The sequence below is a fragment of the Lactuca virosa genome, chromosome 5 (assembly GCF_052849685.1).
Source record: "Lactuca virosa cultivar CGN04683 chromosome 5, Lactuca_virosa_CGN04683_v6, whole genome shotgun sequence".
Classification (NCBI taxonomy): Eukaryota; Viridiplantae; Streptophyta; class Magnoliopsida; order Asterales; family Asteraceae; genus Lactuca; species Lactuca virosa.
In genome coordinates, this window is record NC_136430.1 from 31,474,645 (window position 1) to 31,497,440 (window position 22,796).

General features: G+C 33.1%; 1 pseudogene across 1 annotated transcript; it reads left to right on the plus strand.

The window, feature by feature from the left end:
- Positions 1-19,336: 19,336 nt before the first annotated feature.
- Positions 19,337-21,782, plus strand: LOC145111118 (trihelix transcription factor ASR3 pseudogene; annotated as a pseudogene). Its single transcript, XR_013710177.1, has 3 exons — positions 19,337-20,123; positions 20,227-20,265; positions 21,349-21,782. The product of XR_013710177.1 is annotated as a trihelix transcription factor ASR3 pseudogene (transcript).
- The last annotated feature ends 1,014 nt before the right edge of the window (positions 21,783-22,796 follow it).

Genomic DNA, 22,796 nt, shown 5'->3' on the forward strand with positions numbered 1-22,796 from the left:
CAGTTTTCAAAAACATGTAAGAGCGACAACGAACTCTAAGAGTGTACAGTAGGATTCACTATTCATTGACCAAAGAAGGACCAAATTTGTAATAACGACGAAAAAAAGTATTGAAATAGAACAATGTTACAAAAGGCAGGGACCAAATTGACAAGTGGATATACTTCTGGGTGGAGATTGCACAATTGGATATACTTGTGGGTGGAGATTGCATGGGTAAATATTGAAGGTACCCTTGGTGTCAAAAACCTAAAGTCCAAAACTTTCCTGTTGCCATGAGCTTTAATATATATATATATATATATATATATATATATATATAATTGAATTCAAATTACAAAAATAGTCCCTGCATTCTTCTTTGTTATTCATAGATCATCCAAGTTATTAATATGGTCCTTTTTTTTTTTTGACAAACTACCCAAACATTTATTTCATTTACAATTTTGGTCTTTTCTAGCCATTATCAAACATAATTTTCCAGCCAAGAGATTTTCTACATTGCATGGTGTTTTAATATATAATTACTATTATTTGTATGTTTGTTAATAAAAATCATGCTAACATGTCAGTTAGGTAGGTCATTCTTCAAGTTATTTTAGAGTTTTTATCAAATGAGATTTTTTTTTCCAAACACTCATCTTTTTGTTTGTTTGGTCAGACACCAAAGTGATGGTTTTTCAAAATGGTTTGATTGTTCGCTTTTTTTATTATTTTGCTTTGTTATTAGTTTTTTTGTACTAATCCAGTGGTTTATTGGTTTTAATATTTAACTAGCATCCTTTTAACCCGTTTCAATTTTCTTTCATACTATATATATTTAATTTAATAATAAGTGCTTATGTATTTGTCTCCATATCATCATTGTATTATTGTTTGCCATTACTAAATTTTAAGGGGCCCCATTTTTTGTTTTTCTCTGGGCCTCAAATCATCTAGGGACGGCCATGTACTTAACAAATCTATTTGAATGTTTATTGTGATTTTTTAAAATATCAAGTAATATTTTTCAATCGTATGGAAGGTTGATGTGGTTACAGTTTCTATCATCTATATAAAAAGACAAGACGTGTTAACCTTTTTAGTTTCTTTTATCCTTTTCTTTTTGGTTATTAGAATTTATATTAACTATTATATTATTATTTCAATAGGAAATGTCACCGCCGTAAACCACCATTACACCTAGGGATGTTATTCGGGCCGGAACCGAACCGAACCGACCCGAACTCGAATAACCCGAGAACCGAATAAAGGTAATTGTATGAACCGAAAACCGAACCAAATAAGCAATACGGGTTCGGTTCGGTTCGGGTATTATTCGGTTTGGTTCGGTTCTGGCCCGAATAACCCAAATAACATGTACAAGATGATTAAGGACCTATTATAACCGAAAAGAACCGGATAAACCGTATTATGATTGTATAACCCGAATAACCAAAATAACATTTACAATGTGATTATAAATATTGTATTTTGTATGACTTTTGTAGCTTATTATTTCATAACAAATCTTTTAAAGAAACAAATTTGTTAATTAAAAATAATACAAAGTATATATAATTGTTTCAAATATGCAAAAAGAGTTAGAATTTGTGTTTGTACACATCACATATTTCTCCAAAAAAACGATGTGCCATCGGTTTTGTTGACGTCGATACTATGTCAGTTTTCACATTGAATTTCTCGAGAAATCCAAACATAGCTCTACAAATGTTAAAATCTTCTTTTGTGGAGGTCAAAACATTTCGAACATATGTAGGATCTATTATAATAAAGTAAATGTTAGTATTTTTTTTGTAAAAAAAACAACTTTAATACCTCTTATTTAGGAGCATGTATCTCATTGAATATACAACCAAATAATGCATTTAAATAGTGTAATCTGTAGTTTAGACTGTGAACTACAAGCTGTAAAAAATCGGGTTAATCGGACAAATAATGAAGACGTTATGACACTTCAAAGTTGGTTAAAAATTTGCAAACATGCTGAAACAGAAAAACTCAGCTTTAATACCCCATGTTTAGAGGCATGTATCTCACTGAATATACAACCAAATAACGCATTTAAATAGTTTAAACTGTAGTTTAAATTGTGAACTACAAGCAGGAAAAAAAATCGGGCTAATCGGACAAATAACGAAGACGTTATGACACTTCAAAGTTGGCTAAAAATTTGCAAACATGCTGAAACATAAAATAAAAATTGTGACTTTTCAAATTCGGTTCGGTCCTTTTGGCCCGAATAAGCCCTTATTCGGGTAACCCGGACCGAATAACCCGAAAACCGAATAAGCCTCATATAGATACCCGAAAACCGAATCGAATTGCTTATTCGAGTCTAATTCGGTTCGGTTCGGGTTTCGGTTCGGTTCGGGTTTTCGGGCCAAATTCTCATCCCTAATTACACCTATGTTCAATTTTCACCACCTCTTCACACCAATCACCGTGCTTACCCATCGGAGATGCAGGCCCATCCCAGAGGATGGACGATAGGGGCGACCGTCTAGGACCTATCTTTTAAAATGACCAATTTTTTTATGGAAATTATTATATTTAGAAGATAGTATAACTAATTTTCTTTCGATTATCATCTCTAATAAATGAATGTTTTTTTGCCACATGTCAATCTCTAATGAGTTTTGACACTTGTTATTTTATGATATTTTTTAAATAAATAATATTCACATGTCAATTTATGGTTTTTTTTTCATTTTTTAAAATTAAAAAGCCACATAATCTTATACTTATATATGTAAAATGTGAAATGTAATAAATATTATAATAAAATTGCAGTTAATATGTTTCTTCATTCCTTATTTCATAATTTTATTTTAAAAATGGTTATTGACATAGAAGCACAATATGTTTTCCGTTTGGTTTCAAAAGGTCCTTCAACTAATTTTTGTACCTCTTACCTCACTAAAGTGACAAATTACTTGTCGTTTATACCATTAAAGGCGGTTACCCGGTAATTAAATGTGACGTGGCCTTTAGATTTTAAATTTCTTCAATTAAATGACATCTCATCAATGACATGTCAACGCCTTCATATAACTATTCAAAAAATGGCTTTACTCCAGTCGGTTATCAAAATCGTGTTGAAGTGTTGAAGATTCTACGGCTTTTCTCTCCCATTTTTGTAAGTTTTCTCTCGTCTAGGGTTCTTTTGTAGTTAAAGTTCATCTGGTTCTTTTCTAGTTAAAGTTCATGGCAAACCCATACCCTATTTTCTTGAAAGTGCATTTACACTATAATTGTGTTTTTAGAAGACACCCACATAGATATACTGGAGGTGAAACGTTCATGTTTACTGATCATGATTTCTCTGAAATGGATTTACATGGGTGTTGTGAATTTCTAGAAAGGTTTGTTGGAGAACCTTTTGAGGAACTTTATTACTCAGCACGTGATCTCACTATGGCAAATGGTCTTAGGGTAATAACTAACGAAATGGATTATCAAGTGTTTATCGATGTTGCTTATCAATCACCTGAAAGGCCAATATGTAACAAACCGTTATTTCAAACATATGTAATAATATAGGTCAATTTGTAATTCTTTTTAAAATAATAAAGAGAAATTTTAGCATACTGTGTATATTTACATAATTGACCCTCAAAAATAAAGTATTAAACAATATCGATTGGGATGAACAAAGTGGTAGAGATTGTAACAAGGTTTCCAAAAATATAAAGAACACTAAAATCCGAGTTATAACGAAGAAGTTATGACCAATCGAAGATCCGCGACAAAACCGGCAAAACACTGTTCAGTGTAAAAAGTGAATTTTCAATAAAAGACTATTTAGCCATAACAATCCAAATGAAAGTTGTAGATTATGTTAAACCGAGAACTTTCATAAAAAGAACGCCAAAATCTGACTTCGTATGAGGAAGTTATGATTTTTCTAACTTTCAGTATAGCAGTATACAGCTAAAAACTCGAAATAAAGATCAAGTGATTTTTAGCCAACACAACCTAAACGATAATTGAAGGTCTCGTCAATAATAGTACAACGGTAAAAAGACAGACAAAAACGGACGTCGGATGAAGAAGTTATGAATTTTTAACAGATTTCCTGTCCCGGTCTGTTAAAAATAATAATATTAAAAATAAAGTAAAAATTAGTCGACGAAGTCTAAACAAAAGTCGCAGAGTATAATTTTACCTACGCGTGCATATAAAGAACGTCGAAAACGGAGCTCGTATGCGAAAGTTATGAATTTCGCAAGTTTTGGGCACGAAAATCGAAAAATGTTGAAAACCGGGAAAAATCGCATGGTGCATACTCGGACACGTCCCCTCGCATGCGAGACTGACACGTGTCGCCTCGTGGCACCTTCTTATTGGACCGAAGCCGCGGTCTAGTGGCCATCTGTCACAACCAGGAAATTCTATGCTTTTGTAATCATTATCAAGGACAAAATTTGTAAACAAAATCTGGAAGCATGCATGATGTTTATTCAATGACAACAAAATTACATCAAAAACTCTATACAAACACTTCAAATGGTCAACAAAAGATTGGAAACCCTAAAAATTCTGGTTTAACTCCGTTATGGACTAGGATTTCCTTATTGGGCCTAATGGGCCAATAAACTTCCATTTTGACTATTTTGGACTTGGAACCCTTAAATGGGCCCTAATTGGACCCACTTTCATGAAACTTAACCTTTTGGGGCTTATGGGTCTAAAATGGATCATTTTACACTGATGGGCCTTATTGGGCCATAAGTGAATTAAATTCCTTATTGGATCGTAAACCCTCTCCCAATTGGATTTCATTGGGCCGTGAACTACCCTAAAGGCCCAATGGGCCGAAAAATTGTATAGAGACTTCACACTTTCGAGCAAGACCACGAATGGGCCAAAGTGATTCCTTTCCTCTTTCTTTAGCCCATTTCGGCCCAATAAAAAAAAAAGAGAGAGAAAAGATGTAGATTAATAAGAGCTAGACACCTAATATTTATCTCATGGATATCCATGCAAGGTTCCCACCTCCCCATGCATCTATCACCTCACTACTTCTCTCCTCCATCTCTTCTTCTTGTCTTCGGCCGAGGATCACACACACACACACCTCACTTGAATTTTCTCTCAAACACTCACAACAACAACCCCTCATTTCCTCTCAAAAATTTCGAGATCTAGGGCATTTCAAGAAGGTTTTTCCATAAAAATCATCATCCTTGGTAATTTGTTACTTAGATCCATGGCTTAGTTTCTTTATTACATCAAAAATCTCCTCCTAACTCATACAAAATTCGTGATCTACTCCTTAGAATCCATCTAAACCAAACACCTCTCAAGAAGCTTACTAGGGCCGAAAATTACATCAACCTCTTCCATTTCTTCTTCAAAACCATGAGCAACTAAGCAAAGTGAGTTCATACCCCCTTTTTTTTGGTTTTTACTTGTTTTTGGGGGGAGAATACAAGTGTTATGTGTTGATCTATGTGTGTTTGCATGTTATATGTGATTTCTTTGGTTTGTGTTGTGAAAATGTGATATCATTTGTTAAATCTCGAGATCTATGGCTAAAGTGTGAAGGATACATAAACAAATAACATAATAAACAACATACTTCAAAGATATAAGAATCTTTAGGCTTAAGAGGTGAAAACAAAGCCAAAAATCTTTATAAGTGTCATTTTTGCAAAAATAACAAAGATTTGGGTAAAATATGATATTTTCGGTTTTATAAGGATAAAATAGTATTATTTACATAAAAATCTGACTTTTATGAAAATAACACTTTTCAAGGGGTCAAAAACATAAATTATAGCTTATTGGGCTTACATTTGGGCCTCAAGGGTTTTTGGGCCCAAAATTGCGAAAAATGAAGAGTTTTGGGGGCTGAAGTTGTAAATTTATCAAAATATGAGTCTAAAACGTAAATAAACTATTTTAGGGGCTGAAAATGACTTTGATGCAAAAATTTGACTAAAAATGCAAAGTTTTGGATTTTAGGGTAAAAAATGTAAAACTTACGAAATTTGGGCCAAAAGTGTAAACTTTTTACAAATAAGAGCTGGAAATGGCAAATACAATAGTTTTGGGCTAAAATTATTATTTAAATTATGTTTGGGCCGAAAATGTCAAGAAAAATGGTTTAAGAACCAAAAATGTCAATTTTCATCAAAAGGGACTAAAAGTGTCATTTTTACTAATAAAGTGGTTGAATTGGTAAAAATCAATATTTTTGGGTCAAATAGACTAATATTTAAACTATTGGGCCAAGAATATAAAATTTATAATGCATGGTTTTTAAAAATGTTTATAGATATATACACATATATATAACCAAAGCTTCGTTATAAAACAAACGTTAACGTATTTTTAACATCGCGAATAAACATTTAGTATAGAACAAAACCTACACTACGAACTTAAAATCGATAAACAAATAAACGATACAAGGATTGGGCCCAAAATCTTATGTTCGTGCTATTGGGCCTTTGTGGCCCAATTTCATGATTATTGGGCCCAATATATTCGAAAATGTTTATTGGGTCTAGGTGACCCAATTACATGCTCAATGGGCCTTTGTCAGCTTTAACATGCTATTGGGCCTTAGTGGCCCATTTGCATTGCTAATAGGGCCCTAACATTCATCATATGCTTAACGGGCTATAACGTGTCCGTAGCATACTCGACAGTCTATAATAACATACATGATTAGTGGGCCACCGTTGTCCTCTTTCATGTCTGTTAGGCTTACTTCATATTCACGTAAACATCATTTGGGTTGTAAAACAAGGTTATTCAAATTCATTGGGATTTCGTGAGAAATAACGGGTGGCACCAATAAGTGTCGGCCATAGTCTGTAGTTATAATCAGAGTCTCCTGGACGGAGAGCGAGAGTTTGTGTATAGATCTATACGGGGGTGACTCCCCCACACCTGAGTTGTTCGCTACAGTTAGATTCGGCCAGTCTAGGGTGACAAAATCTTGATCAAAACCGGCGTTTGGAAAAATGCCAAGACATGCGAATTAGTCATTATTATGCATGGTTATAACGACTCACATAGAGATCCATTACCATCTAAGTATTCATGGGAAATCATATTCATAGACTGTGACGATGCAAAGTGGTTCATACAATAATACAAAACTATCATACTATTGGAAAACATCGGGGTTTTCCGGGGAACGACATTATTCACTTCTACATACAACAACTACAATACAAGGAACAGTTACGAAATGCATTCACTTTTACGTGTTTTGAAATCACATACATATACACTTATGGGATCATCACATCATTTTTTTTGTAAACAGTTTTTGTTACAGAAAATATCGGATTTTCTGGGTTTTACAAACAATTTTTATATCAAACATGCTTATGAACTCACCAACATTATATATGTTGACCGTTTTCAAAATAACTTGTATTCTCAGGTAACAGATAAGCTGAAGAAAAATCATCAAGTGTGCTAGGATATTATGTTTTTGTGACTCTCAAACAATTCATGTTATGAATGTGTAAAATTTATACAATGTACTGGATGTGAACAATGGCAGTTGTACTATGTAATGTTGGTGATGTATGTGTTTAGTTTCATGTATATTCATTGTGATGATATTTCAATTTAAGTCACACGAGCCCTCGGACGTTTCCGCCGTCTGGTTCGGGGGTGTGACACCATCCGACACCTTTCGCACGAACATGCCACCGAGCTCGGACCCGTGCCCTCTTCCGACTCAACCGAAGTCCGGTCCACTCCTGATCCGACGCGCCTTGCTAGCTGTCCGAAGCGAACCCTCCCCCTCGCCACCTGTCCGAACACGCGTCTCCTTTTCCTTGCTTCGGATCCGAGGCTTCGGCCTATATAAGGCATGCGAGACCCTCCGGATTTTTCACATATTTCACACCATTTTCCATCTTTTTTCACTTCTTTCACCACTTTAAAATTTCCTACAACCCCTAAAGCCCCGGTATCAAGTCTAAAACCCTAAGCAATCCTTTAAGCCCCGAGATTCCTGAGAAAAACAACTTTATCTAGTCGAAACTCTGCCCGATTAAAGCCGATTTTTCTTCAAATAAACTCCTTTCCAGAAAACGAAACGCTGTCCAAATCACCACCTATCAAGTGAGTTCATACCCCCTGTATTTTCATAATTTCTACTGTTTTAAGGGGGGAATACAAGTATAACACAAGAACTTTGTGTTATAAAATCATGATTTCAAATCATGATAAAACGACATTAAATCATCAAAATATTCTCAAAACATTAAACTCTTTTGTAAACTTATATTTTTCCCCAAAATTCATATTTGTATATATATTTATATAAATAAGATTTAAAAGGCTTAGGACTGATAAAACATTCTGGGTCCTTTTCCTTGTTTGGATGTGGGCTTATAGTACCGGTTATTTGTCCGAATATCGTTTAAATTTTACTTATATATAATTGTATATGTATATAAATATTGAAGTTATTTCATTCAGTTTAAATACCCTTTTTAACATGTTGAGCAAAAGGGGTTTCCTTCAAAAACAGTTAAATACCAATTCAGAAAGTACATATAAATTATAATAGGTATAATTTATGATACATAGAACAATAATACGTGATTCAAGTATACTAGAATACACAGTTTTACAAGAAACAAAGGTTTGGTTCAAAACAGATCAAGGGATATACAATTTTCAAATACATGTTAAGAATACTAATTCATGAACATACAATCAATCATTATTTCAGGATGATTGGGTTTTCATAACTAATATACATGTAACGTTTTTATGCTTTTTATGAGTCATTCAATTCAGGTTGTTTAATTCATTTAGACAACAAAGTTAAAGTCCTGATATTATAACCAGAGTCTCCAGTCAGGGGATCGAAACAAGTTGTGTGTAGATCTATATTGGGATTGACAACCCCTCACTCAGGCTGCTAGCTACAGTCAGGCATACACGCCAATGAGTGACAATTGTTATCAACAGTTCAAACGCCTACAAAGCGTTTGTTTCAGGCCATCCAGTCTCAGTATGGTTATAATAACTCATTAAAAAGATATTAACAATACGTTAGTGTATAATCAACTAAACGTAAGTACACCTTCAAAGTACCAGTTTACAGAATACAAACTATAATAGTACAATACAGTTTTCAATAACAGCTGGTGAAACCAGACACACTCTCAGTTACAAGTTTTACATAAAGGAATACAAATACAAAACATTGATTTACAAATAGAACGGTTTTATGAGAATAAAACTACTTTTCATATACAACAAAAAATATAGGATTTTCTGGAACAGTTTACATATGCAAGATATAGAGACATCCTTTCAAACATAAACACTTATGCACTCACTCAACTTTATGTTGATACTCTCTTTTCAAATTACTTATATTCTCAGGGAAACAATAAACAGGTACTCCCCGAGCTTTTTGAGAAGATGGAGCTATTTTGAGTCATATCTTCTTCTTTTGTATAACTATTTTGGTTTCAATATACAATGATTGAACACATGTAAATACTTACACTTTTTAAATACAATGGTTGTTTGTACTTTGATTACTATGATGCATGTGTTGTGATACTACAAATGAAGTCCTCCACCCCCGGACGTTTCCGCCGTCTGGTTTGGGGGTGTGACACAATAGACCTGTATTTAGATCATATTAGGAAAGGATTTGAGGACTGGTTCGATGAAGAAAGTGATGAAAGTGGTTCAGTGATCCAGGGGGATGACAAAGAAACTACACAAGGAATCCCCGATCCTGAACCAGCCTATATGTTTGATGCTGGTTTGGAAGATGAAATCAATGGGGAATACTGTACCCCGCTAAATAAGACTAAGGACGATGAGTTTCTTAACAATTTATGCCCGCAAGGTGGAGAAGAGAAAAATATTGCAGAGATAGATAATAGTGAGGAATTGGACAATGATGTACGTGAGTAACATCCTATCTTTAATCCTCATGTACACTGGAAGAAGCAAGAACCAATTTTAGGCATGAGATTTGAGGATCCAAAACAACTTAAGAGCACGTTATGTAATTATGCTGTTAAAATGGATATCAACTATGGTTCGAAAAGAATGACAGTAAGAGGCTTCTAGTATTATGTTGTAAAGGTGCTTGTACTTTCAGGCTATGGGCAAGTTGGATGAGTACAGAACACAGTTTTCAAATCAGATCTTTAAAAAGTGAGCATCAATGTGCTAAGAACTACAAATTGGGTTCAATTGTTAATTACAGATGGATTGGTAGCCACTACACCAAGGAGAATTTGCATAGACATAAACTGACAATTAGGCAACTAAGATTGGAGGTCATCAAGAAATTTGGTATTGAAGTCGGTATTAACCAATGCAAAAGGGCCAAACAGTATGCTATGAATATTATTGAAGGTACCCTTATTGAGCATTATGCTAAGCTCTGGTGTTATGTAGAGGAAATTAGAAGATCCAACCCTGGTTCAACAGTCAACATGGATGTTCTTACAATGCCAGATGGAACTAATCACTTTAGTAAGTTTTATGTTTGTTTTGATGGTGTATAGAAGGGGTGGTTAGAAGGGTGCAGGAAGGTGATTGGAATTGATGGTTGGTTCTTAAAATGGTATGTTACTGGTGAGTTGCTTTGTGCTGTGGGGAGAGATGCTAGGGACCAAATATACCCAATTGCCTGGGTAGTGGTATGTGTTAAAAACAAGGAAAACTGGAAATGGTTTCTGTCATTGTTAAGTGATGATCTCAATCTTGGTATGGGATAAGGTTTAACTCTTATGTCAGACCAACACAAAGTAAGAAAAACATTTTATTATTTCTCTTTGACAAAGTATATTACCCAATTCATTTCTAACTACTTTTATGTTGGTATAGGGTCTTATGGAAGCTGTCAAGGAATTGTTACCACAAGCTGAGCATAGGCAATGTGCAAGGCACATTGTGGCCAACTTCAGTAAAAGGTTTCCAGGGGCACAGTTTGTTAACAAGTTTTGGTCTGCATGTAATGCAACAACAGAACAATCTTTCAAGGAAATAATGAAGGATATTGATCTTATGAGTCCAGAGGCAAGTAACTACTTGATAGAGAAGGACCCTAAAACATGGTCAAGAGCTTACTATCAAGTTGGTAGATGTTCTAGTGTGGAGAATGAAGGATGTGAAAGTTTCAATGCAGTCATAGTTGAAGCCAGGAAGAAACCTATCATCACAATGCTTGAAGAATTGAGAATGTATATGATGAACAAGTTGTTCACTGCAAAAGTTAATGGATGGTCAAGTGATGTTTCACCTGAAATAAGGTTGAGGTTGAATGAGTTAAAGATTAATCAAATGTTTTGGGAGGTATTGCCAAGTGGACTCAACCAGCTTGAGACTAGGTCAGGAAGTAGGGATGAGCTTGGGACGGAATCGGTACCGACCCGTACCGTTCCCGATTTACCGAAAACCGAATTTGGTTGAAATTTAATCCCGAGTACCGAACCGAATTAACATCACCGGTACCGGTACCGGGAATGGTACCGGTTTTCGGTACTAGTACCGTACCGGCGGTACCGATTCCCAAATTTCATGTATTTGGAGTACCAAGTACCGTCCCATATTTTTAAATTCGGTACGGTTCGGTACCGGTTTCGGTACGGTACCGGTACTGGATCGGGATTTGGGACAAATTGCTCATCCCTATCAGGAAGTGAGGCATATGATGTTGATTTAGACAATAGGACATGTTCATGCACGATGTGGTAACTTAATGGTTATGGGTGTGTTCATTTTGTGGCTGCCATTAACTACCTCAATAAAGATGTGGAGAAATATGTGGATCCTTATTTTTGTAGAGCAATGTATATGAAGACCTACCAGTACAAAATTTGTCTAATGAATGGGAGCAAGATGTGGCTTGAAACTAATTACATTCCACCTTTACCCCCCAAGAATAGAAGGATGCCTGGTAGGCCAACAACTAAAAGAGTTAGAGATGTGAGTGAAAAGGGTGGAAAGCATAGAGTTTCTAAGAAGGGTAAGAAGATATCATGTAGTTTGTGCAAAGTGGAAGGAAATAATAAGAAGACATGTCCAAATGTTGATAGTTCAAGACCAAACAAGTTACCAACTAGGGTTAACAGGACTAAGGCACCAAAGGTAAATAAAAATTCTTATTTATTATTATTTTTATTTCTTATTAATTATGTTTCATTTAAAAGGGTGAAAATGTGAAGAAAAGGACTGCAGAAGTGGCAAGTGGTAGTAGGACAAGAATGGATGGTGGGGATACACATGGTAGTAGGGTTAAGAGGACCAAGACAAAAAAGGTATATACAAACTCTTATTTATTAATTTTTTATTTGTTATTAATTATGTTTCATTTAATAGGGTGAAAATGTGAAGAAAATGACTGTAGAAGAGGCAAGTGGAAGTAGGACAAGAATGGAGTGTGGGGATACACAAGGTACTAGGAAGAGTGGGACTACACAAGTGACAAGGGAGAAATGTAATGTTGTAATTCCCCAGCTTAAGAGGAGGAAAAAGAGTGAAAGAATCATCAAGAAAAAATTGGCAACCCAAGTCATAGGAAAGGATGGAGAGGGTAACACTTCAGAAAAACCTGTCAACTTAATGTAGTTTTTGCATGGGAACTGCATGGGATGTTTCTTTTATTATGTAGTAAAAACATGTTAGGATGTTTGCTTTTAAATATTCTATGTCGGAATTGTTATGTAATGTATGGCACTCACTTTGGTTATTATTATATTATATTGTGGGATCTAGTGTCCTTTGTGTCTTTTTTATGCATTAGATGGTCCCTTGTTTATTGTCCCTCCTGGAATTGTTATGTGGACCATGCTATTTATTGGAATTTGTTTGTGGACCATATAACAACTCATGCATGATATTATATAATTAATGGACTATATAACTTGCATTCTTTGGGGACCATATCACAATTTATGCACTATAAAAATTCATGCAGTATATTATCAAGGAAACCATAAAGAGCGGTTAAAATAGAATAGAATCCATGCTTTCTATCTGGAACGTTCTCCAGGCCTTCAGCCTGACTGGTACGCCCTACTGGCCTTCAGTATATCCGGGACACCCTAGGTCTGTTGGCCTTCAGCACAAAGCAGTACCGCCTCAACCTAACCCCACAAAACATGTCAACATATACATATCCAAGCACATATAAGCCCAATCAATCATAACAATATATCGATATAAACATTTCCGGGTCTGTTGACTGACAGCACAAAGCAGTGCAGTCTCAACCCACCCACACTACGACACCATATACACATCTAAACATATAACCAGAACAGATAACAGGCAGATCTAACATATCACTAAGCATATCATCATCCTATCTACTAGGATACAGATCTAACAGGTCACCACAACACTCAATCATATGATAAACCAGGATAACAATCCAAAGGGTCGGCATTGGTGCCTTCGACCCGCAAATACAGTGATGAGAACTCACCTCGCATTGCCGAATCCTACAAATGATCCCTAGCTATTGGCTGACAGCTCCCCGAACCGTCAACATCAAGACAACACCCCATTAACAGTTGATTTCACGAATAATCTCTGACTGCAGATCCGCTATAATCTATGCGCTATCAAATACCAAAATGGCAACCCATCAACATCTAGCCACTGACTCACTCTATGAGTCCAAATTAGGGTAAAAGATCTTTTTACCCTTCCTCAAGCTTGTCCCAAAACCAAGGCCCAACTAGATGACCAAATGCCTAAAATCCAAGAATAACATCGAAGGCCCAAATATGGCCTAATTTTCCAAATTGTGCCTAATTCCTTTCATGGGCCTTTGCCCAAGAAGGCCTCACAAAATACAACAACCCTATAATAAAATCCATGTGGCCCAACACAGCCCAACCCAAACTGAAGCCCAAAATGCAACAAGGCCCAAGTCTGTTGAGTACAAGGGGCGTACTCAGCCTGTACGCTTAGCGTACTGCTTGGGAGGCTTGTACGCGCAACGTACATACTTTTACACCCAACGTACTCACCAACCCAAATCCAACTTTCCAATTAAGCACTTAATCCGATGAGACTTGGTTCCAAACTCATAGCTGACTTTCCCAAGGTGGTTAATCACATAAAGTTGCCAAGTTTATGTGCATGCATGGCTAAATGAGACACTAGAGCTCAAAAAAGCTTAATACTTAACTTAATACATGCATGACACCAAAACCACCATAAAGTTTGCACCTTCATGCCCAAGGAACCCATGATATAACTAGATCTACAATTTCAAGCTTCACAAACGACTTAGACTCCCAATCATCCACCAAACGGGTCAAAATGACCAAAAATGAACCAAGAAGAAGATCTATGAAATGAAAAGGCAAGATTATGACTTTATACCTCCCAAGCTACCAAAATGAGATGTAATTGTTGGATCTTAAAGCTTTCCTTCAAACAACAAGTCTTCAATTTCCCCCTTCTTCTTCTAGATCCACAAAACCTTCCATAAATCTCACAAGAGCTTCCAAATCACCAAACATGGGCTAGGGGGGTCGAATTAGGGTTTTAGAGCATGGAGGCTATCTTAGAAATGAACAAAATGGACTATCATTATGCTTATATATGGCACAACACAAAAATTAGGGTTTTCCAACTTACCCTCGTATGCCCAGCGTATGAGGCTTCAAACCCCCACACCCACCTTCGCATTACGCCCAACGTATGCCTCTTTACGCCATGCGTACTGATCTCAGCAGCTGTATGCCCTGCGTACTCCCTTGGTACGCCCCGCATACTAGGGTTCCTTCCAAAACCCTAAATATTCCGAAGGCCATAACTTCCTCGATCTAAGTCCGTTTCCGATGAACTTTATATCCACGGAAAGGTGGCGAGAAGCCCTACACTTATAGAAACCCATCATAGCCTTGAAGTTCCCCGAACCAAACCCAAAATTCATAAAGGACCGAGATAACCAATTATGATTATGCCCTTGGGCTCCGAAACACCATCGAACACTCGGATCACTTATACTTTAACATCCTCAACCAAAAAGACCAAAACCTTTCTTTCTCAAGATCCTAAGCCTTATGATAACTGATGATCGGGCCTCAGTCCCGAATAATGAAGTGATTCGAAACCGGGTGTGACAAAGAAGGATCCACAACAATATGTTTCTCATAGATAACATTTGTGTTATTATCACTATGTTTATATATATATATATATATATATATATATATATATATCCTTATATTTTTAATATTGGGTCGTTTATATACAATTGACTCTAGAAAGTTGATTATATTATTTTGTTCGACCTTTTGATGAAAAATCATTCATAATACATAATATATAATATATGTTGGTGATGAACACTATATTTAATTTTTCATATTTTTATTAGATCTGAAATTTTGTATTCATGTCTAATATGTCAATATATTTTTACCATACAACTTACTATTGCACACGCGTAAATATATATATATATATATATATATATATATATATATATATATATATATATATATATATATTAAAAGATGTCATTTTATTAATATCATACTTATTTGAAACTTCATAACTCTTTAAATTTCTACCTAATATTATAATTAATGATTTTTATTGTTGTCTCATGAGTTTATTGTTTTTATTAAATAAATTTCCATATAATAGGTCATTGGCCTAGTGGTAAAGAGTGACTTTCTCAGTTGAGGTCATGAGTTCAAGTTTCGTTAGAGACATAGGTGATAATTTAAGAGTATATTAGTCTGCAGTTCCAAAAAAAATTGCATGTTATCAAGAATCAAGATAAATTCATTGCTAGCCAAAAAACTCGATTTTATAGGTTTTAATTTTGAAATATTTGTTTAAAGATATGGTGGATTATATTATTTTAAATATAAAAGTTTAAAGAGTTAATGAAAGTTTGTAAAACTCATACAATTAAATAACTAATATGATAAAAAAACGTTAAAACTATACCCAATATATTTACAACCTCTAAATGGGCGTGTTTGTTAAAACTAACTGCTAACTGGTAGCTGAAAGTTAGAAGCATGTAATTGATAGCTGAAAACTGTAGTTTTAATTTGTTATACAAATATTTGACGGAAGTAGCTGGAAGCTTTTGAAATTTGTAAAAATACATAAAAGGAAAATTATTTAAAAAAGATAAATATCTAAATGTATTTTTAAGGGCTTTATGGAAACTGATTAAAAGCTCAATGGTTTTTTCTTAAAAGCTACATGAAGTAGCTTTTAAATTTGGAGTGTTTTGTTTATTTAAACTAAAAGCTAAAAGATCATACCGCAAAACAAAGCTTTTTCTTTAAATCGAACGTTTTGTCAAAAGCTAAAAGCTCTTAACACGTTTTCGTAAACATTCCCTAAAATCATTTATAATTATCAATGTTCAAAAGTTCGACATGACGCGTCATAACTCCAAGGCTTGTACTTGACGTCACGCTTTAACAAAATGTCGTCTTAAGTCATATATATATATATATATATATATATATATATATATATATAAATATATATATATATATATATATATATATATATATATATATATATATATATATATATAGAAAAGTTCAATAGAGAACCATTATTAATCAAGGAAACAAGGAATCAATCCAAAGCTTCGAAATTTAAAACGATCAACGACAAAAGGAAGGGTTGCAGACTTTTACAATGGACGTACATGCACCAGATTATAACAAACTCACTTTTTTTAGTTTAATTTTTTCTAGGCCATGTTTTTTATCGAAAAAAAAACCGAATATACCATTGTTCGTGATTTTTCGTCCTCTTTCCATAGAGATCTATAATGATATATAAAAAATGAACTTTTTTTTTTCTTCAAAAAACTCAGTTCATTTATTTGTTTGTTAAAAAGTTAAGGTCTATTTTTTTTGTAGAAAAAAATTAACAAATATATCAAAATTCATATTTTTTGGTACTCTTTAAACATAGATTCATATCGATGTTAAAAAAAATCGAAATTTCAGTTCAAATTCACATTGTAAAGCTGTTCAGATTCACATTGTGAACCTGCTCAGATTCACAATGTGAATAAATCCATTTGTTGATTTTACAAAACTAATTTATGAGTAATGAAAACGTTAAAAATATTATAAAACTACATGAAATATATTTCGATTCATATGTAAATTTCACTAAGTTAATTTACGAATAATCAAATAGTTGAAATATTAAGTCAAATTTACATTGTGAATGTTACAAATTGAAATATTTACAGTTTAGATTCACAATGTGAATCTGAACTGATCGAATTTTTTCACATTGCGAATGTTACAAATTGAAATATTCACAGTTTAGATTCACAGTGTAAATCTGAACTGATCGAGTTTTTTTTTTTTAATCGGTGTTGATGTTTATTAATAGAGTACAAAAAATTAATATTTTTGGTATAATTAGTTTTTTTTTTTTGATAAAAATAAACTTAAATATTGAAAAAAATAACAAAATGAAGTGAGATTTTTGAAAAAAATAATAAACTTATATATTATACAAAAATAAACTTATATATTATTAAAAAATGTCTCCATAAGTCACACGTTACAAACAACATGGTTCGCCAAGACTTATAAAAATTTGAAATTTGGTATTGCAATTTATGCTTAACTTTATTTAAAACTTTAATAATTATTACATAGTTTCTTTAATAATATTTTTTTTGGTAATCAATGCATGATTTGTTTATCGATTTAAACCCAAACATCCATAACTTTTCAAATCTTTTATACTAATGACTATAAATTGGTTCATTAATGTAGTATAAATACAAAACTATACCAAAAGATTATATATGTAAACTTTAGTGTCTATTATTTTTTAAATAACAATAAGTTTTTTAAGTCTATAACCTTTTGATGGTAATAAATGGTTTTAAAATCAATTAATAATAATAATAATAATAATAATAATAATAATAATTAATAATAAATTATAATTATAAATCCTATAACGTTACTTTAAAACATGCGTTGATATATTTTAAATAATCAGTGATTGAAATTAAAAGATTGTCAAATAAGAGATTTTTAAATTAATTAATTATACACTAGATAAAAATAATTTGAAATTAAAAAATTATTATTAATTTTATTTATATGTAAACCACGAGTAGATGTCATTGATTAATAATTTAATATGATTTTAATATATGTTTATCTTATCATATTGTTCAAAATAATTATAACTAAACATATTAACTTAATATAAGAATTATTATTTCATAATTAATATCAATAACATAATATTTTTAATATTTTTTTTAAAACATTAACTAGATAATTTTTAGATGTACCCAGGGGCGGACGCATGATTTTACAGTAGGGGTTGCACGGGAAAGTTAGGGGTTGCACGGTAGTATAAAAAATAAAAATTTCGAAAATTTTTTGAAAAATTTTCCACTGCGGCCGGAAAAGTTAGGGGTTGCCGGTGCCACCGTGGACCACCCCTAGATCCGCCCCTGGATGTACCAACATTATCCCATCTAATGTTATATTAATAGAAATAAATTGTTTAAGGGACCAATGCTAGCATTTTTATAAACAAAAACAAATTAATATGGCCCAACAAACTGACGAAATAAACCCAAAGTGGGTATGAATAGCATTAAATATAAAGATCATTTTATCATATTTTATCATAAATATTGATTTTCATACTTATTGGGTATTTTAACATTCAATGTTTGTAATCAACAGAGATTTTCAGTTCTCCTTGATACAAACTAAGCTAAAGATGCACATAAATAAACAGTAAAAACTCTTCTATACTCTAAAAAATTTCAAATGTAAGATTTGAACCTAAAGGACTAATCTGTGATATATATTCTATTTCAGCCATCCCTGAATGATTTATCAATTTATACTCCCTAATTATTGAATCAATACAATATTTTTTCCTATGTACGTTTTATAAATCCGATATTACTTTCTTACCCATTGATAACATTACAAAATAGTCGTAATATTGACTTTGGTTCATAAGTTTTTTTTATTTGTTTTCATTTAAAGGCATTTTTAATGTTTGACTAATATTCAGCAAAATATGGTAAGAAAATAAAGTTCAACTTTTTCACATACACAACGTTTAACTAGATGAGTATAGTCCTAAAGAACAAATCTTTAACTCCCTAAAATGTAAGGCAACAAAGGGAAAATGAGATATAATTGGTCCTTAATTAGTGCCTTAAAGATATAATTAGTGCTTAATTAAGTATATAATATGCACATAAAAACCCATTTAATTCGATGCCAAAACAAAGAAAGTAATGCCCTTATTAAGGTCAACAATCCTTAAATGGTACATGCACACACCTCCTTTATTTATGTATCCTATAAAAGAGCCTACACAAAATATATAGGCTGTAAATATTCAAGACTCTTATTACCTTCTTATGGCAGATGAAGTGTGTGATAATAGTGGTGGTGGTGGTGATACTCCCAGCAAGGTGGTGGTTGATGGCCAAAAACTACCGCCCATGGTGGTGGAAGTGGCGGATGATAAGAACAAATCACCACGACACCCTCGATGGACCCGACAAGAAACACTTACCCTTATAGAAGGCAAGAAAGTTGCAGAGAATAGAGGCCGTAGGGGCCGGAGATCAAGTTCGGTTTTTGGGTCAGACCAGGTCGAACCCAAGTGGGATTCGGTTGCTTCGTACTGTAAACAGCATGCGGTGAACCGGGGACCGGTTCAGTGCCGGAAAAGATGGAGTAATATGGTGGGTGATTTCAAGAAGATAAAAGCATGGGAATCACAAGTGAAACAAGAATCGGATTCATATTGGGTGATGCGAAATGATTTGAGGAAAGAGAATAAGTTGCCGGGTTTTTTTGATCAGGAAGTGTTTGATGTATTGGATGGGAAAGCGTTTACTAAGGCGGAGTATAAGCTTGCTCTGGTGACTGTAAGTGCCGATACAAAAGATGAAAATGGGGTGGGGGTGGTGGCCGGAGACGAAGAGGAGGAGGAGGAGGAAGGGGAGGCGGAGGTGGAGGAGGATGTGGTTTTTGATAGTGGTCGACGTGCTGTGTCTGATGATGGTCTTTTTCCAGATTCCGACAAAGTGGAGGAAGAAGCTGACAACCCAATACCGGGATCCCCGGATCCTATGCCTATTTCAGGTGACTTTCTAAGGTCTTGTGTGATTCAAACGGCGTTTTGAAATTGATTATCTGTATGCTTGCATTTAGCAACTTCTCATTAATATCTGGTTTTCACTAACAGAGAAGAGATGTCAAACATTTCACCAGGATTGCTCACAAGGTAAACCATATTATATCTTCTGTTAGTTTATTCTTGTTGATTAATGAATTTCCAGTAATGATCTCTTCACATTTGTTAGTATTTAGTATAGATTATATCGGTCCATGTATTTTGCCATATTACGGAAAATTCATCAATCAACAATTATTTATTCTAATCTATATTTTCTAGTCTGAACTTATTTATCTAAAATCAAGTAAATTTTGAGAGTAAATAAAAAAAACTTATTTACAAATTTAACAAGTGAAAATATAACAACAAAAAATGACCCAAACTCAACCCAATATTAACGGATTTGGTTAAGATTTTTAACTCGTTTAATTAAATAAGTCAAATTAGGCTTTTCTAATTTGATCTCAATCAGCTAACCTATTTAAATTTAGTTTTTTCTTTTTTTTTTTTTTCTTTTTTTTTTTTTTTTTTTTTAAATTAGCTTATATTTAATAATAGTAAAAATAAAATCGTAATATTATATGAAAAAGTGATCTGTAATTGTCTTTGAACAAATATTTAGGTTTGTAACTTATTTAGTCTTTTTTTAATTATTTTTACATTTTAAATTTTAGTAGGTCAACCTAAGTTTTTAACAGGTTGGGTTTAAAAACATAAATATGTCAACCCGTTTATTTAAAAATATGGGTTCGATTGGAAAATTCTGCCCGTTAAATTTAAAAATGTCTTGTTGGATGAAAATTTCAACCCGTTTGATTATAATGTGCAAACCCAAACTTAACACAGTGCGACTCATTGTCACTGTGTCTCACCGCCGGTAGAAAGTAGCCCAATAGTATTCAAATGTTAACACTTGTTAATTTGTTTTTTTAAAATGATAAGATTACAATTGTAACAGTATAGTTCTTGTGAGTTGTGACGAGAAATTATTTAAAATAAAAATAATAATCGTGACATTTAAACCCATCCATTTTATTTAAAACACTAATTTATGCAAGAAATATCTATATTTACCAATACATGCAACAAAATAGATCTCTTATCAAGTTATGTTATGTCATTCTTCAACCAAATTTTTACATGCTTATACATTATTTACCAAAATTGGTTATATAAATTATTAAAATATAGCAGGTACCCTAAATGAGCAGCAAACGAACTGGGCTTCATGGAAAGGACGTATGCCACAGGAGGGATGTAAGAGGAGAAGAGTATCAACAGATGAACTCCACAGCAGAAACTTAAATGCTCGATTAATTGAAGTTCTTGAGAAGAATGCCAACTCATTGAATGCAAGGCTGGAAGCAGAAAACACAAACTGTCAGTTGGAAAGAGATGAAAGAAAAGACTACAATAACAATTTGGTTTCAGCTCTTAACAGGATCTCAGATGCGTTAACCAAAATTGCTGATAAGTTATGACCAAGGACGATTAAGAGCAGAACATTTCTAATAGTAAACTTTCAGTTTTTGTTCAATGTTCTTTGGATTATTTATTTCATGTATGGTCTTTTGGCCTGCAGTTATGTCATTTTATGTAGTCATTAGGCTTTATGGTTTGGTAATGCCCTCATATTCAATAACTTATGCATAGAGGTGGGAATTTCCATCAATTTTCTGAAAATATGTATCTTTTATTTAGGTTATATATTATCTCCGAGGGATCAAATCAGTAAAACTATAAATTAGTTTAAATAAAACGGGTCAAAAAGGTCGAAATTCATCCAAAGTGTATTCAGATTTTATTAAAAAAAAAGATGGATTATTAATTAAAAATATATTTTTTCAACCATATATATTTAATATACTAGGTGTAAAACTCTTGTATTATACGGGTTGATTAAAAAAATAAAATATTAAAGTCTAAACAATAAGTATTTTTTAAATAAAATTTTGAAATAAAAAATGAAGAAATATATTAATTGCAATTTAGTATCATATTTATTACATTTGATACTTTACATATATAAATATAATTATTATGTGGTTTTTTAATTTTAAAAATTGAAAAAAATCATAAATTGATATATGAATATTATTTATTTAAAAAATATCACGAAATTACAAGTGCCAAAACTCATTAGAAATTGAACGTGACAAAATTATTTTCATTTATTATACTAAAATTATAAAAAGCTTCGGCCTCGTGTCCCGTTTGGGATCTCCTCTTGCATATCTAAAGTTTTCTCCAACCAAACTCCATTTCCATGGAGAATTAGGAGAAATTGGTCCAATTGAATAGTGGCTCCATATTTGGTGTGCACCATTTTTGTGTCAAAGAAAGAAAGAAAGTGCCTCCACAATATTTGGTGTAAACTATTCTTCAAATTAGAGCCATTTTTTAATTAAAATATTATTTTGATTGCTTTTTTTATTTTTATAACTATTATAATTATTATATATCATTTATAAATATTAAAATATACTTTTAGTGTGATTTATAGTATTTTTGTGAAGTTGAGAAGAAATCACAAAAAACAATTTAACTTTATTGATGTTAAAGTTAGTATAAGGTAGAGAAGGGTTAGTATAGGGGACCCTATTAATCCCTATCCCTTAATTGGGTAATGAAAAATATCT